This window comes from Entelurus aequoreus, linkage group LG07 (assembly GCF_033978785.1).
Source record: "Entelurus aequoreus isolate RoL-2023_Sb linkage group LG07, RoL_Eaeq_v1.1, whole genome shotgun sequence".
In the NCBI taxonomy this organism is placed as follows: domain Eukaryota; kingdom Metazoa; phylum Chordata; class Actinopteri; order Syngnathiformes; family Syngnathidae; genus Entelurus; species Entelurus aequoreus.
In genome coordinates this window covers 21,355,978-21,373,056 of record NC_084737.1, presented here as the reverse complement: position 1 = coordinate 21,373,056, position 17,079 = coordinate 21,355,978, and the positions used below count along the sequence as shown (strand labels likewise).

The 17,079-nt window shown below is 37.4% G+C and overlaps 1 protein-coding gene across 2 annotated transcripts in view; it reads left to right on the top strand.

The window, feature by feature from the left end:
- The first annotated feature begins 3,611 nt into the window (after nucleotides 1–3,611).
- The window catches only part of LOC133653503 (FERM domain-containing protein 4B-like), a 53,853-nt gene continuing 40,385 nt past the window's right edge, over nucleotides 3,612–17,079 (top strand). Inside the window, exon 1 of one of the 2 annotated variants that reach the window (XM_062052845.1) lies at nucleotides 3,612–3,845. The gene's annotated coding sequence lies outside the window, so the exon portion shown is untranslated. The remainder of the gene's footprint in view (nucleotides 3,846–17,079) is intronic. The other variant, XM_062052846.1, reaches the window with a different exon arrangement.

The window sequence follows — 17,079 nt, the reverse complement described above, 5'->3', positions numbered from 1 at the left end:
AAACAGCGCAAAGGCTCAGTGCGTACAGTTTAGCAGCACTGCTGTTATATGATCCGGGCGTTGTCTGTTTTTGTAACCTAGTAGAGGTTGGTAACATAGAAAATCAGCAGTGGATTAATTGTTAGAGATAGCAATGCATATTTCAGCAACACCTTGCCATGAAACTAAAACAACCAATTTTAATCAGCATTATTGCGCAAGATGTTTACCAATTTGCAACAAGCAACCTACTTAGTTCCCAAGAAAGTCTTTGGTTTCCAATCCAATGAAGCGAACATGGTAAAATCAGTGAGAGACCAGTTCTGAGCATTTACAACATTACACTTGTAATGTGATAGGTGTGATGTACGTAAGTTAAAAAATGGAGATTTAACAGTTGATATAAAATACTATAGCATTGGTTGGACAAGGTATTTAGTGAAGTCACATTATTTAACCACAGCTGCAAATAATACTTACTGTCTTGCTTATTGTTCCCATTGTAACAATGTAACGTTCTAATAACCTCCTGGATTATTTTACAACCATTTTCATTTTTTGTGCCACATTTTTTGCTTTTTTGCCTATGTATTCATGCTTTTTATCATGCATTTACTATGTTTATAATGTTATATATTAGACTAAACTCTGGAAGGATGTTCAAGTTCTTGCTGTGTTAACAATAAATGTGAACTGATATCAGGAAACACATGACAAGAGAAGGTGACCATGCTAACTTTGGATGTAATATGTTGTATACATTTAAAAAAGGAGGACCAAGTGGGACAAAATCTAATAAATAAATAATTTTTTAAATAATTACATAAATGTGTCAATATATAATTAAATGATGAAATACATACTTTTGTACATGGGTTATTAAATATGCCATTCATTTATTTATTGTAAATTTAAATTAAGAAATAAGAATACAGTTAATTTGTGAAGCACTGACGATTGCCACATAAAAATGAATAAATATTTAAATAATTCACTAGTGTATCGTTTATCACTGTTAATTGGTTACAAACATGGCCACAGTAAATTAATTCCCACAAAGTAGGAATCATCTGTTTACGACCTTCTAAATATGCTTTTTAACATTATGAGAGCCCTCTAGACATGAAATAATGCTTAATAGTCACATTTACATTCTTTTAATCAAAGTATAGTAATGCTGTCTGAGGCTGAGCCAATACCGAACAGCATGCTCTGATTGGTTTGGGCTCATCTAGTGTTCAATATTACTGTAGTATTAATATTTTTAGTTCAGTTAGTCATTCCTGTGCTTACAAATGCTTAATTTAGGGCACAATTGTTGTAAAATATAATTAAAAAACAACTATATATGTATGTATTCATATATTGTATTTTCTGATGTGGTTATGTTGTTTTTGTGTTTTTTGTGTCCTCTGTCTTACCCCTCTCTTATCACCGCAATATCCCCCACGGTCTTCTTTTTTTCTTGTCAAAATCCCCTTCTGCTCCCAAACACTAAATATATCTATTTAATAAAGTAAAATACATATAGGGCAACAAGAGGGATATTTCACACTTCTCTTTTGTAAAGCAAATGTGTACAGCAGATACAGGGCATCAATATGATTTTCCTGAGTGACTGGACAACAAAAAACCTGAAAAAAATATGTGATGTGCACAATGTGGCATCCATACATCCATTTTCTACTGCTTGTCCCTTTCGGGGGGTGCTGGAGCCTATCACAGCTGCATTCCGGCGGAAGGCGGGGTACACCCTGGACAAGTCGCCAACGAGGCAAGGGATGACTGTAAATACATAAATAAGTCATTAAATATCATTAATTTATTAAGTCTAAATTAGATAAAAATTATAAGAATTCGTGAAACCCTGACAAGTGCCGAATGGCACAAAATTAAATAAATACATCTTTAAATCATTATTTTGATATTTTATTAACTAATTATAATTAGATAACAATTTAAATGCATACACTTTTTAAATACATTGATGTGGTATTTGAATGTGTTTTAATTCATTAGTATTGGAAGTAAATGCATAAACATGTGTTATTTATTAAATATGAAATTACATATATAAATAAAAAATACATACAATAAATTCAAGAAGCTCTGACAAGGGACAAATGGCACAGCATTTGGCATACACATTTAATAAGTCATATAGTCGTACTTGCTAGCATTAGCTTATAGCTAGAGCAGGGCCTCTGCAGGTTTCAACAAGTCAAATTTAAGACTTTTTAAGACTTTTTAAGACCACAATACGAAGGTCCTGGGTTCGATCCTGGGCTCGGGATCTTTCCGTGTGGAGTTTGCATGTTCTCCCCGTGACTGCGTGGGTTCCCTCCGGGTACTCCGGCTTCCTCCCACCTCCAAAGAAATGCACCTGGGATATTGATTGGCAACACTAAACTGTCTCCAGTGTGTGAATGTGAGTGTGAATGTTGTCTGTCTATCTGTGTTGGCCCTGCGATGAGGTGGCGACTTGTCCAGGGTGTACCCCGCCTTCTGCCCGAATGCAGCTGTGATAGGCTCCAGCACCCCCGCGACCCCGAAAGGGACAAGCGGTAGAAAATGGATGGATGGATATCTGTATATACACTACCGTTCAAAAGTTTGGGGTCACATTAAAATGTCCTTATTTTTCAATGAAGATAACTTTAAACTAGTCTTAACTTTAAAGAAGTACACTCTATACATTGCTAATGTGGTAAATGACTATTCTAGCTGCAAATGTCTGTTTTTTGGTGCAATATCTACATAGGTGTATAGAGGCCCATTTCCAGCAACTATCACTACAGTGTTCTAATGGTACAATATGTTTGCTCATTGGCTCAGAAGGCTAACTGATGATTAGAAAACCCTTGTGCAATCATGTTCACACATCTGAAAACAGTTTAGCTCGTTACAGAAGCTACAAAACTGACCTTCCTTTGAGCAGCTTGAGTTTCTGGAGCATCACATTTGTGGGGTCAATTAAACGCTCAAAATGGCCAGAAAAAGAGAACTTTCATCTGAAACTCGACAGTCTATTCTTGTTCTTAGAAATGAAGGCTATTCCACAAAATTGTTTGGGTGACCCCAAACTTTTGAACGGTAGTGTATATATATATATATATATATATATATATATATATATATATATATATATATATATATATATATATATATATATATATATATATATATATATATATATATATATATATATATATATATATATATATATATATATATATATATATGACACATTTAATGACATATTTAAGTAATTATTTGTTTAATTAATTTTGTCCCATTTGGACCTCCATACTTAAATATATATATATATATATATATATATATATATATATATATATATATATATATATATATATATATATATATATATATATATATATATATATATATATATATATATATATATATATATATATATATATATATATATTTCAATTATGTACAGCTTATTATTTGTTTAATTAATTTTGTCCCATTTGACCCTCCATACCTAATGCCCAGTCCAGCACCAGAAAGGGATGTAGAGCACATGCATCCTAGAAGCTCATTCACTTGAGGGCGTTCGTTGGGAAGCAGGCCGGCCGGCAGATGCTGGATGAGGAAGGGGGAGGGAGGGAGGCAGAGGGAGGGAGTTGGATGCTCCGCTTGTTCACATAATAGCCGGCGGTTGAAGGCGTGGTGAGTGAGGCTTGATACAAGGCGCGTACAGCAGCAGTGGCAGCAGTACCGGTGTGATGAGCATGGGCAGCGTCTGCAGGGCGACTCCCTTCCCCAGCGAGAGCAACCGGCGAGAGGGCTGATGCGTTGGAGGCGCTGCCTTATCCACACTTAAGGACATACGCGCAAAGGTAAGAAAGATACATGATGGCAGGGAGCGCATTCACGCCGCTGGTGGGCTCCGAGGTAGACACATAAGTAGACACCGGCTATACGGACACGAGGTAACCTACAACAACGTGGCTTTTCACCCGCACAGGTCTGAGACACGCGTGTTTCTGCGTGAAACAAGAGTACCTTCGGGAGGATTTCTATCACATATGTGTTGGTAAAAGGGGAGCACAGGTGGAAACCACCCAAAGTGGCTCATTCATTGTTCTCTCAGTGGCCCTGAGGTGGGCCATTCCCCACGCTGTGGTGCTGATGGAGGTGGCTAAAGCATGTATGTTTAAGATTATTGTGGTATTTAAGTATGAACTGCGTTATTCAGAGCACTACTGGCAGTGTGACTTAGTGAATATTAAGAATGCTGGGTGAATCATCAGTTTAATGTAATTATTGCACACTTTGTGTTTAAGAAAAACAATACTGTGTACTCAAAATGGCAATTTTGCTGTATTTCCCATTGTAAAAGTAGGCAAGTTTGACCTACTGATGGTTACTGATAGAAAAGCCCCACATTTGTGTGTATTTAAAGGGATCATAAACAGGAAGCATTTCAATGGCGGTAGTGTCTCATGGACAGATGTCCAACTTCTGCTCTCTTCCTAATTGTTGCAGAGGATGTCCTGTGTCATTTATCACCACGCTGGACTTTGAAATGTCAAATATTGGAATGTGTGAATAAGCACAAAATGACTCTTTAGATTAAAATACATTTAAAAACCAATTTTATTGAATGTCCTCCTCCATTTGCAGTGTGTGATGCTCTTCCAAGTGTCTATCTGTTGCTTAGAGATGCTGGCAACCATTCATTTCAGAATCATCCTCTCATCATTTTCTAAAAATAGGCCCTTGAGACTAAAAGTATTAGTTTAAACAGGCATATAAGGTGTTTGTCGCTTTAGCATTCTAGGGCAGTGATCCCCAACCATTGGTCCGGGCACCGGCACAAGTCCATGACACGTTTTATACCGGGCCGCACAGAGACATTAAATAATTTCTAACCGACCACATTTCCTCATACTTAACTTTCACCAGTCCCACCAGACACACCAATAAGCTTGATCATATATGTATTATACAACTCCTGAGACAAAGTCGCCATTTGCTATATTTGTTACATCTTTGTTACATGGGACAATGTACATTAATAAACATATAAAATCTAAAGGTGCCAAATCGTAGCCAAAAGCTACGTTCCGTCTGCAGTCCGCGGCAGGTTGATGACTTAAGACCAGGGCAGATCAGGAACAAAGTGACCATAGTAGTTAAAGTGCATAAGGCAGACGGAGAAGTGCTAAATTGTTGCATATAATAATTGTGCTGAAGGTAGAAAATACACATATTCTTTGGCCTAGTAAGTTAAAGTGCTGGTGTTATTGCACGTAGTCCTAGTATACAAGTAGTTAGCAATAACAGATGTATTTACGCATGGAAAATTGGACCAAAAAAAGCTAACATTAGTGTATCTACGTATGAAATATTACAAATAAAAATGGAAATAAAAATCCACAGGAATATATTGGAATTAATAGCAAGTATTTCTAGCTTGATTATATATCCATGCTTTTGTCCTTGAATGTGACGTATCACCTATAACCCATCAGATACCAAAGCCAAATAAAAAGCCTTCTTAGAGCAAAAACGAGTAAAAAAACAAAAGTCTATGGAGAGCTTTTTTGCAAAGGGAAAAGGCCAGGGGCTCCCACTAATTCCACTAATGAGTTTTTTCATGTACCGGTATTCATTTTTCATGCACTTATTTGCTATATCTATCTGTCACACGTAGAAGGCCGGTCCGTGAAAATAATGCCTACATTAAACCGGTCTCTGGTGCAAAAAAGGTTGGGGACCCCTGTTCTAGGGGATTAGACCAGTGGTTCTCAAACGTTTTTCACCAAGTACAACCTTAGAAAACACTTGTCTCTCCAAGTACTACCATAATTACCAACATTAAAATACAGTAGCATAGTAGACCTAAATATTCATTAAAAACAAGACATATGTTTCAATTAACAAGTAGATTTAATATTTGTGGCCATTGTAACATTTCACACAGTTTGAACAGTAACATTGTGTTTGAATATTTAATTAAGTGATTATTTGGTGTACCACTAGATCAGTGGTTCTTAACCTTGTTGGAGGTACCGAACCCTACCAGTTTCATATGCGCATTCACCGAACCCTTCTTTAGTGAAAATTTATTTTATTTTATTTTTTGGAATTCAAGACAAAGTTATATGTTTTTGGTGACACTTTAGTATGGGGAACGTATTCTAAGTAACAGAGACTTAATTTAGAGTTATTTGGACACTAGGGTAACATATTCTAAGTAACAAAGACTTAATTTAGAGTTATTTGGACACTAGGGGAACATATTCTATGTAACAAAGACTTAATTTAGAGTTATTTGGACACTAGGGTAACATATTCTAAGTAACAAAGACTTAATTTAGAGTTATTTGGTTAGGGTTAGGATCAGGGTTAGAGGGTTAGGGTTATAATAAGGCCATGCCGAATAAGGCATTAATAAGTACTTAATAATGACTAGTTAAGAGCCAATATGTTACTAATTTGCATGTTAATTAGCAACTAATTAATGGTGAATATGTTCCCCATACTAAAGTGTTACCATGTTTTTTTTTTTACTGGTGCACAAAATGAACCGTGCATGAACATCACCTTGTTCAAACAACAAAACCAACACAGTGCATAAACTCACAACAAATTACACACCTGCAAATCAGTGCGACTTCTGCTGTTGCTGTATCCGTAATACGCCGATAGGGAGAAGTTTGTATTTACACGATGAGTCAGGTGTGTTTTGACCTCTGCCGATCCCCTGAGGCCGACTCACCGAACCCAGGTTAAGAACCACTGCACTAGATGGAGCGTGTGTACCACTAGTGGTACATGTACCACAGTTTGAGAATCACTGGATTAGACTATACACATTGTGTCCACATCAAAGTATATCATATTGTTGTCATATGACACTGTTTTGATTTCCACTGGGCTTCAGGCTTCATTCAGTTGAGTCATATTTGCATTGACTCAGGGCTCTGCAGAAAGACACTGCTGTAGTTTGTAAAGGTACAACTGGACTATCATCAGTGAAACATTCAAAGACCTTGAGAGGCCTTATTACAGCCAATGTGTGCCCTCATAGACGTATCACCTCATGACTGGAATAGTTTATTATACAGTATGTCAATAATCATGTGCAAATGTGACTCTAATATTTTGTATGCTGGTATAACATTAGCCGATGAGCTTCTATTTAGGAAGATGAACAACACTGAACTTAAGTTATGTCTGTAATAAAAAATTGGCATTCATATAATGATGCTTTAGCAGATAACCCAGTTTGAATGAATATCAGGGATGGGAATCTCAAACCGATTCTTGCAATATATTGTTTATATATGATTATTTATATATGAAAATTATAATAAACCTTTTCAAAACAGGTTAGCTCATTGTCCTGAGATCCTTTTTCTAATATGTATATATATATTTATATATATATATATCTTTGAAAAAAATTCGATTTTTAAAATTAAAACTCAATTTAGAATCACAAGAAGCAAGAATCCCGATTTAGATGAGAATAGATTTTTTGAGCACCCCTAATAAATACTTGCATTAAAAAAAATCTGAAATCAATCTAATTTATAGCATTAGGCTGTCTTGGAATAGTTGAAGAGTCAACTATTCAATTCGAAGGAGTCCAATTCAAAGTCAAATCGTCTGACATTCAAACCCCCTTACTCGCTCCTCCAGGTGTGTAGCTAGGATTGATTCATTTAATGTCTTCTTTAAATATTTGTCAAATATATTTTTGCGTGCAGACAAATAGTTTTTCGAGAGTAAGACGTAACTACAGGTGTGAATCTTTGGACACCTCGCGATTCGATTACGATTAAAATTCTGGGTCTACAATTTGATTATAAATCAATTGTACATCTATAATTTTATATTGTATATTATTATTATATTTTAATATAATGCATGTTATTATTATATATTCTAAATGTATTACATTTATTTATTAATAATATTAATATTACAGTAGGGAAGGGATTCATATGGCCTCATTCCTAGGTGGATCTCGCCTGAGAGGAAGAGTGGGGGTATAATCATTTTGCAATGCAGTCTGCTGAATATGATTGAAAGCGCCGCTCTACACAGCAACTAACACTATGGTCAAAGTTGGAATTGCCACAAAGCACATTTAAAGATATTCAACACTCTAAGTGGATAATACACCCCACAATTTGTCACATTTCATGTGTCAGGTAAACCATGACGAATGGGGCCACATGAATCCCGTTCCTAAATGTGTCTACAAGGCGTGTACTTTGGCCACTGACGTATGCAGTATGCCGGACTGTACTTTTATTATTGTTTTTCCTGACTTGTTAATTTCCTCTTCTTAGTTTGTTATGCTCTGCTTTAAAGTGGTTCTCATTAGCCTTCTGTTGAAGTGTACAACACATTTATTCTTTTGTTCTTTTACTACTTCACATTAGAGCTAGCTTAGCATCGCAGATAGCATAGCTTGTCATGTCCCCCTCCCTCCTCTGTGCTTGTCCCAGCCCACACATGATTTTAAAAGAATGTTAGCTAATTGTTCTCCCTTGGTTAGTTAAACATATAACATACGTTGGACATTTGTGCATCGATCGTGATGTATCAGAGAATCGATCATTTTTCCCACCTCTAGTTAACTATTACCTTCCTTTCAGTTTCGGCTTCCAGCTTTCTTCAGTCTCTGCTTCCTGTTTTGACGTGTCTAATAACAGTTGGCTGTGTTTCGGCCCCCCACATCTCTTACTCTATTTGTGTGCGCACAATAATCTTTTACTAATAGTGTTGGGAGGATGTATTATAGGCAGAGGTGGGCAGAGTAGCCAGAAATTGTACTCAAGTAAGAGTACTGTTATTTATTACTCAAGTAAAAGTAAGTAGTAGTCACCCAAATATTTACTTGAGTAAAAGTAAAAAGTATGTTGTGAAAAAACTACTCAAGTACTGAGTAACTGATGAGTAACCTGTTAGTTTAACAATGACGGCAACAAATAATGCACAAAAACATAAAAATAGCAATGAGCAAATTCAGAGCCAGGAATATCTCTTAAGCAACTAAAACAATAACATATATTAAATAATAATACATTAACATAAAAAAAATTAAGGCAAATTGAGCCACAATAACTTAACAGCACCATAGGCTCAGTAGGCTAAGATTACAAAGGAAAATAACAAGTTAGCCTTTACGCAAACCATAAACTGATAGGTGTGGGCTGCACCTGGGAACACACTGTGCACTTCTGATTGGTGTTTGTATGCATGCGTGTGTGTGTGTGTGCGACTGTGCGTGTGTGTGTGTGTGTGTGTGTGTCTGTCTGTCTATGAGGCTGCAGTGCATTAATAAATGTCCCCACACGATGTACATTTTGACAGTGATTCATAGCAGGGAAGCACCGCGATGTGCTTCCTCAAATTTGACGTTGAGTTCATGTAAGCTTAAGCTTTTTGTTGTTTGCCGCTGAAACTTTATGTGCAGTTAATCATGTGACCGCCTGGCTCTGTTTGATTGGTGAAACGGAGTCAAACGTCACCAGTGACTGCATTTGATTGGTGAAACGGAGTCAAACGTCACCAGTGACTGTATTTGATTGGTGAAACACAGGCATGCGATATATCCTACTTTGAAGATCTGTCTGACAAACCAAAACAAACAAAGCGTGCATTAACAGATAGATACAAATCAGTAGCGAGTAGTGAGCTGAATGTAGATAAATGGAGCGGAGTAAAAGTAGCGTTTCTTCTCTATAAATATACTCAAGTAAAAGTATGTTGCATTAAAACTACACTTAGAAGTACAATTTGTCCCAAAAGTTACTCAAGTAGATATAACGGAGTAAATGTAGCGCGTTACTACCCACCTCTGATTATAGGGGTGACGTGATCGAGGCACGCCGGTGTAGCACTCCAGTGACAAAGGTAATGATCCTTCTGCCGGTTCACATATGAAAACTTTGTCACGACTTTTACTTCCTCTATTTAGTCAAGTTTGATGTCTTGTTGCTGCGCGAGAGCCAAGGCCCTTAATAAACTGTCTGACATCTACTGTGTCCTCAACTACAATTGAGGACACCGAGGTCATGTCCTCTGTATTTACAAAAGGATAATGATATGACTGACTGTAAATGTACTTTGTTTAGGACATTGTGTGTACTGTACATCACCATGCGGTAGATCATCCTCTCTCAATATACAATCTTTGGTCACGCACAGCCCGCTACAACTCCCAACAAAGTAACGCATTGAAGTGCACTTTTACTTTAAACATTATCCGATCCCCCCGCCTTCCGCTCGTAGCTGAGATAGGCTCCAGCACCCCCCGGGACTCCGAAAGGGATAAGCGGTAGAAAATGGATGGATGGATGGATGGATTATCCGATCCGAAATGTGCTGTCAACATAACGTTAACATTAAGTGGTTAGAGTGTCCGCCCTGAGATTGGTAGGTCGTGAGTTGGCACTCAGCATCAAGGGTTGGAATTGGGGGTTAAATCACCAAAAAATTATTCCGGGGCGCGGCCACCGCTGCTGCTCACTGCTCTCCTCACCTTCCAAGGGGTGATCAAGGGTGATGGGTCAAATGCAGAGAATAATTTCGCCACACCTGGTGTGTGTGTGACAATCATTGGCACTTTAACTTTAACTTAAATCATACTGATGTAACTAATGCTGGTTCCAAGTGAATGAAATTGATGTGAAACGCTGTCGTTATAATAACGTTGTCGTGACAGGCAGGTGCCGCCCCGCCTTGAATGCAGAACACGTGATCAGTGGTGGTGGGGGCATTTAGCGTGAAGAAGCACATTAAAAAATGTAAATTATTGAATGACAAGGCGCTTCATATAATATTTTGTCCCAAAACGTATTCCTGGCCATGTCATGCTCTGACACTGATTAAAATATGAAAGCAAAATTTCCTCTGATCCCTCCGGTAGCTCCGTGGCGGAAGTCGTTAGTACTTGCAGTGCAAAGCAGAACATCTTGGGTTCGATCTCTGGTCATGGTTGAAAATTTGGTATGTTTTTTAAAATTATGTTTTAATGATGTTAAGATTGTTTAATATGCTAAATTTCAGGATATTGGTGAAAAAGTTGACTTACAAAATCGTGCTGATTATCAAAGATGTTAGATGAGTGATAGATAGTTCTAGCTCAATTAAAGCTTTTGTTATTCTGGAAATTCATTGTGTTGCTCAAGGTAATATAGTACGTTTGTATATATGGTGCTGTGAGACCCATGATTTCAGCCTTTTATAGTTCCTCTTGGACAACCAATTTTTGACCTGGTATTTGTCAAATCCTAGTTACGGCTCTGACTGTGTTCAGTTGTTTATCAGAGTGGTTTAGCCTTTTTTTAAGGTGTAAAAATTTGCAAAAGAGATTTCTGTTTTATTCACTTTAATTGAAGACTGTATTCCTTTTAAAAATATTCTTAAGTAACTTTGGAAGAATATACCTTATAGTGCTAGGATTTATACCCATGTGATGTTACTGACACCAACACGGTAGTAAACTAATGGCATATAATCACTACCTGTTTATTTCTCTTAAAAAACAACAACGCCATAGATTCTATTGATGGTCGATTAAGGGCACAATCTAAATAATCAGATTCGGCTATGAAGAGAGACCTAAACATGACAGCTGCTAGAATTATAGCTCAGATGTGGTTCTATAGATCCGTTCATGTTCTAGTGCATGGGTGTCAAATGTACAGCCCGCGGACCAAATCAGGCCCGCAAACAGGTTTTGTCCGGCCCATAAATATGCTAAAATAATATGTATGACCTTCTAACTTTATGTGTGATTAATTAAATTATCCCAAACTCACAAGTTTTGTTGTTAAAAATGCTAACTTATATACAGAATAAACCACATGATGTTAGTACATCAGTTGAGGAAAATGACTAAATTAAATTAATAACATCCTGTAATTTGATTTTGATATTATTATTCATTTCATTTTCTGATAGATTACAAATTAATACAATTAGAGCATTTTAAAACTCTGCCGGACTCAATTCCACCTTTTTGACTGATGAACATTATCACATCATTTATTCAGAAAGTATGAATAACGATAAATGAAATTGGGATACTATTAACCACAACATGTAAATGTAAAAAAAACCCATTATGATATGTACATTTTCAGAATGCTCTTGTTTATTTTGAACAAACAAAATTATCCGAAGTTGTCTTTATTTTTAAGTTATCATGCCATTATTTTACCAGTCTGGCCCACTTGAGAGTAGATTTTCCTCCATGTGGCCCCTAAGCTAAAATGAGTTTGACACCCCCGTTGTAGTGTATTAACAACTACTAAGTACAATATAGAGAAAAGCCTATTTGTGCTCAAATATTTAGCCTCTCAATAGACACAATATTACCTACAGGGCCATCAGTTTAGAAAAGTTATTTAACAACTTTGGACAACATAATCTCACTTTTGTCTCTGTTTCCGCATGACCAGCTGATTCAACTGATACAACCATTGCTGGTACAATATTGCATTGATAGACTGTCCTCTTCCTAGAAGAGTAAAAAAAACACACCATGGTGACATCATTCATGTGAATCACCCTGCAGTGACGTCAGCCCTAATTATTGCATCAAATATGCACTAAGATTCTCTATTTTCCCGCCTAGCTACCGTAATTTCCGGACTATAAGCCGCACCTGACTATAAGCCGCACCAGCTAAATTTAGGGGAAAATACAGATTGCTCCATATATAAGCCGCACCCGACTATAAGCCGCAGGGTTTTGATGTGTAATTAGCGTAGTATATAGGGGTTCCTGCTACCACGGAGGGGATTGTCGGGACAGAGATGACTGTTTGGGAACGCAATGCGTCCCATTTATTAACTATAAATCTTTCAATCATTCAATCAAACTTTCACATCTTTGACATGGCGAACAGCATTCGTGCAGAGTACAAATAATACAACGGTGCAATGTAATACAAAGTGCTCGCCTGTACGTTATCAAAATAAGCAGCCTACCGGTATATGAAAAGTCAGTCTTTAATCATTGTGTCATCGTCTTCCTCCTGTGTACTAAAACCACCGAAATCCTCTTCGTCGGTGTCGGAGAAGAACAGGCCGTATATAAGCCGCACCCTTGTATAAGCCGCAGGGACCAGAACGAGGGGAAAAAGTAGCGGCTTATAATCCGGAAATTACGGTATTTTTGAATGACATCATCACAAGCTTCACTAGCATGAGATGATGTTTGACAACATGACAACATTAAGTATAAAGTGATATCTGATCAGGGAGATAATCCTGCATGCAAGCCACTAATCTTATATGATATTTCTATTCATGTGATTAATGCACATTAATTGAGGAGTAGGAATGTGAATCTTACAACAACCCATTATTCAAATCCATTCCGATTCTTAAGGTGACGATTCCCGATTCAACATGATTCTTAATTCAAACCGATCATCACAATGTTATTTGGTATATAAATTGTAATACAACCTTTTCCAAACAGGTTAGAAAAGCTCCACGTGGCTGCTGACATATGACGTACCACAGAGAGTAAGCACGGAGATGGCCTAAAAAACGTCACAACACGTCAGATTCATTCATCATTAACTGTGCAGACAAGTGTATCAGTGTCAGATGTCAAAGGTCAGCTAGATGCGTGCCTGAGCCTTATCAACATGTTAGTCTGCAGCTTAAGTAACGTGCTGTGCTTTGACCTCATAACAGCAATTTTATAATCATGAGGAAGGCACACTGACTCCTAATATGGAGAATAGCATTTGTCTGTGCCATAGCTACCCTGTACCACATATTTCAGTGGTCTATAATATAGGTCAGGGATATTACACTAAATTGTTTTGGGGGCCGCATTTCCAGAAAGTGCGACTTATCCCATGACTATTAGTCTAATGTTGTATATTCTGCAGAACCAACATCTCCTACATAGACATTTGGATTTTGGTCTATTTATTTGGTCTATTTATTTTGTCAGATTCACAGAGGCGCTCTGCTATTTTTAAGGACCTTCTGCAAAAAAGCTAATCATCTCTAGCACACTAGTGTTTTTAAGAATTTGCTGCAAATATACGGTACATACAAACGGATAAACATATGTGCATATGCTCATACATACCTACACACATGCATACATACAAACGTACATACATACAGATGTATATTCATACGTACATATGCTCATACATACACATGCACAGATACTGTAAGATACTGTACATACATACACTCATCCGTACAATCACGCTTCATCAAACAACATATATTAATGTTGTTAACCCCCTGGCACACTGCTAAAGCTGAACTTATTTCTGTCATATCAATGTCAGGATCAAGGTTAATATAGTCTGCTCTATTTTGTAAAGCAAACCTGTACAGCAGATATGGGCATTTATATCAACAATATGATTTGCCTCAGTGGCTGGACAGGACATACTAAAAAAATGTTATCTGTTGCAAAAATGTTAGTCTCAAACAAGTTTTTTGAATTGAACACACATCCACCATTTGAAAAGCCCAAATGATGAAAAAAAAGAGGACCTCAAATGTAACCTTGAGGAACATTACTAGTACAACTAAAGATGTAGAACAAATGACTACTGACTCCATTTGAACTAAACAAGCTACAGCAACACCTTATTACATAAATTACATTACAAAAAAAATAAAATTGTAACTGCCAAAAAGGAGAGGACTTAGAGGGGGACCTTGAGGAGGAATGTTATGTAAATCACAAGTTTGGACATCAGTGTTCTATGTTTGCTAGCAAGGTTAAAATATCAATGCAAGGATCTGCCAATGTGTTTACAGTGGTCCAAGTTTCTCTATACAACAGGAGCACTCTATGTTTTTAGGAATTTGCTGCAAAAATGTTTGTCTCCCAAGTTTTAAACAAAACTCAGTTTGGCCCCTGGGCTGCCATTTGAATAGCCCTGGTGGATCAGTCAGGACCCCTCACATGTTGTGTTTGCACTAGCATTAGTGCTATTGTCACTGTTCAGACTTGTGTGCAGTGTTCGTACAAACTTTGGTGCACAGTAAAATGGTCACACAATGTCTATTTAAAGACGACGCTACAGTAAAACACAGATCATGCTGTGTATTTTGTGATGTTTTGCACTCAACTGATGTTTTGCTGCTTTCAATGTGCCCCAGTATGCGAAGCTAATTGGGAAAGAATGTTTAGTGCCTTAGTGCTAGAGAAACCGATTACACTTTGTTTTACATGAATGACACTCGTTGTTGCACTTCAGAGTTCAAGTGGATTTTGCAAAACGACTGATGAATGGCCTTCATAGTGCTGTTGTAGTCAAACTGTTATACTTAAGAAGCATATGTGCTTCTCCCTATGGAATTGGTTTCTTCAAGAAAACAAACACTCTTTTGTGTAACACCAGCCTACATCAATAATGCATGAAAACTGGATCTTGAGATAAGACAGGCGGCTGTCTGGACATGACATTTTACAAGCTTGTATGCTGACAGGTTAAAGAAAACATCCTGTTTGCTTTTTTGTTTGTTTGTTTGTTTTATCTTTAGCAATTATGGTGGTGACACATGCAGTATGTTGGATCTACCATAATGTAAAAATATGTACACTTTTACATTACGATGATCTTTGACGGATGAACCAGAATACTGCTACACATTAATGGTCTGACATGCCTCTGGACACACAAACACAATGATTGATCATACTTGTATTATTTACATGAAAGCTCAACTCCAGAGGCCTTGTAATTGCATCTTTAATAGGCCAACATGAGGAGGCCTTTGATTGCCAATTCTGAGCATGCATTTTTTTTTATTGTTGAGTATTGATCATGATTAAATCTCAATCTGCACCTCTCTGGTCTTTGTGTTGCTATTGAGAGACTGCAGGGTGAATCTGTGTCCAGCCATTAGATATGGATAGCATTTCCAGTCTGCAACCGTGCAGATACCCAGTCATCCTCCTACTCTTCTGACACATATTGCAAAAGTGTGAGTCATGCTTTATTCTCAACTGCTAAAAACATCCTTCAGTGTTGCATGCACATTGCTCCACTTTATAAGGCGATTTCAATTATCTGCACCATCTAGCGGCCATGCTGGAGTACTCCTTAGAGGCAAACGGTCTGACCTCATCACAATACTGTCATAACTTAATAAATCATGTGATAATAGTGCAACTACACTCCAAATTAATTGGATTTATTGAGCGCATGCTTCTAATTTATACAGTGAGAGTGAAAGTATGACTGCTGAAATTATAGAGACACATTGTTTTGAGGCTGTAATTGAATAAATGACATTTACATATTTTCTTGATTGCTGACGGCTATTCTGTTGAATATTTTCATCAGCTTGTGTTACCTCAGGTTAATAAAGAGGAGCCGCCGGAGCTACGGTGCGGGCATGTAGGCTGTGCGGGAAGGCGAATGTGGCAGAGGGTTAGTGTCGGCAATGCGCGGTAGCGACTCCGGACGCGCAAATTATTCTTACCGCCCACTGGACCCTATGGCTACGGGCCTACTGGGCCCCCCTGGCAGCGACGTGCCGTAACAAAGACACATCAAAAGATACCGGTAAGGCGGTATTGTCCCAAATATATATCTCTTTCTAAAATATACCGGTATTAATTGTAATACCAGTATACCACCCAGCCCTAGTGCTTCGTTACTTGTCACTGTAGTATTACGTTGCATTTGTTGTATTTTTATATTGGCTGTGTCAAATTTGCCTTCTTGCCAAGAAGTAGGCAAGGGAAGTTTATTTATAGAGCACAATTTGTACAGAAGGCAATTCATAGTGCTTTACATAAAATTATAATTAAAATTAAAATCAGAATCACAATCATCATTAAAACAATCATAATTAATTACAATTGAAATCAATCAAATACTTTATATAAGATTCTTTCAGTTGTTACATCCACATTTAAATAGAGGTGTTTTCAGGCTGGATTTGAACATTGCTAACGTTGAGGCCCCGTCTCACATCTTCAGGAAGAGTTCTCCAAATTTTATGAGCATAAAACTGAAACACAGTTTCACTATGTTTGGTCCTGACTGTAGGCACCAGCAGGAGACCACTCCCTGTGGTTCTCATAGCTCAAGATGGTTCA